The 1,688-nt window shown below is 44.4% G+C and overlaps 1 non-coding gene across 1 annotated transcript; it reads left to right on the forward strand.

The window, feature by feature from the left end:
• Nucleotides 1-1,280: 1,280 nt before the first annotated feature.
• Nucleotides 1,281-1,355, forward strand: Trnas-cga. Its single transcript has one exon. It is a non-coding gene; the product is annotated as a tRNA-Ser (tRNA).
• Nucleotides 1,356-1,688: the final 333 nt, after the last annotated feature.

The following is a 1,688-nucleotide window of genomic DNA, read 5'->3' on the forward strand; positions in this document are numbered from 1 at the left end:
CTACTGTCTATGACAACTCAAATTGTTTAAATAAACAATGTACCATAATGCGTGTAAAATAAAGATTTACATCCATCCTATCCAACAGCCCAGCACAGACTGAGTCCTTTTCATACTAATTTCCTGATGGGGAATGTGGAGGGAAGGGAGGGGAGAGCAGGGAGGGGCGAAGAGGAGGGTGGAGTTAGGTTAGTGGAGGTAGTCCAATTGACCTACTTTCCAGCCAAAATTTTAGGTCCTGCCATGATGTCAGTGCGATATTGCCACACCTGTGGCCGCCATCTTGGATCTGTCATCGTGAATAAATCTGGAACAATGCAGAGTGGGGTGGTGCTGTCTTTGACCCACTACAATGGTGTTCTCTTTCGTTTCCTCAATGCCAACATTTGTTTCCAAGTAGGGATGTGATAAACCGACTGGTTAAAACTGATACCAATATTTTAGATCTGAATAATCCCTTTTTTGTGTATGTTTGGTCTTGGTTAGAACAGGTGTTTCTTCTTGCTAATAACTGAGTAAAAAGAAACCGAAATATGAGTTAGCCTTAGGAGTGCTGCTAAAATTTTTCGTTTTTAAATAAAACTTTTGTAAAACAGGAGTAATATTGAAACTTCCTGGCAGATTAAAATTGTGTGCCAGGCCGAGACTCGAACTCGGGACCTTTGCCTTTCACGGGCAAGTGCTCTACCAACTTTCTTTTTCTTTTTTTTTTTCCATTTTGTTCGCTTTAGTTCGTTGCATCTCCTCGGAGCGGACGTCGTACGACATCCATTTAAGTTTGTTGTTGATCTGTTAACTCAGTTTTTTTATTACAGAGAGCACATTACCCTCTGACCAACTGAGCTACCCAAGCACGACTCACGCCCCGTCCTCACAACTTTACTTCTGCCAGTACCTCGTCTCCTACCTTCCAAACTTTACAGAAGCTCTCCTGCGAACCTTGCAGAACTAGCACTCCTGAAAGAAAGGATATTGCGGAGACATGGCTTAGCCACAGCCTGGGGGATGTTTCCAGAATGAGATTTTCACTCTGCAGCTACCCAAGCACGACTCACGCCCCGTCCTCACAACTTTACTTCTGCCAGTACCTCGTCTCCTACCTTCCAAACTTTACAGAAGCTCTCCTGCGAACCTTGCAGAACTAGCACTCCTGAAAGAAAGGATATTGCGGAGACATGGCTTAGCCACAGCCTGGGGGATGTTTCCAGAATGAGATTTTCACTCTGCAGCGGAGTGTGCGCTGATGTGAAACTTCCTGGCAGATTATAACTGTGAGTCGTGGTTGGGTAGCTCAGTTGGTAGAGCACTTGCCCGCGAAAGGCAAAGGTCCCGAGTTCGAGTCTCGGCCTGGCACACAGTTTTAATCTGCCAGGAAGTTTCACATTAGCGCACACTCTGCTGCAGAGTGAAAATATCATTCAGGAGTAATTTTATTTATAAAATCTGCTTCGATTTGAAATATTGCGTTTTTGTATAAAAATGGGTAAAGCAATCAGCGCTACTTTAATAACAATGTCGGCAGAAGCGGGCAACAAACACATGGCATGTGAATTGGTTCAGCTTTGCTGAGGGAATAACATACCTCCTGCCATGTATCGTAGCTTTAGGAATGCCGTACATGTAGTGTGGAATAGTGTGGAAGACTTATCCACACCAGGTCTGTACGGTTGTTTCTCGCTGTCGTAGCT

This window comes from Schistocerca americana, chromosome 2 (genome assembly GCF_021461395.2).
Source record: "Schistocerca americana isolate TAMUIC-IGC-003095 chromosome 2, iqSchAmer2.1, whole genome shotgun sequence".
Taxonomy (NCBI): Eukaryota; Metazoa; Arthropoda; class Insecta; order Orthoptera; family Acrididae; genus Schistocerca; species Schistocerca americana.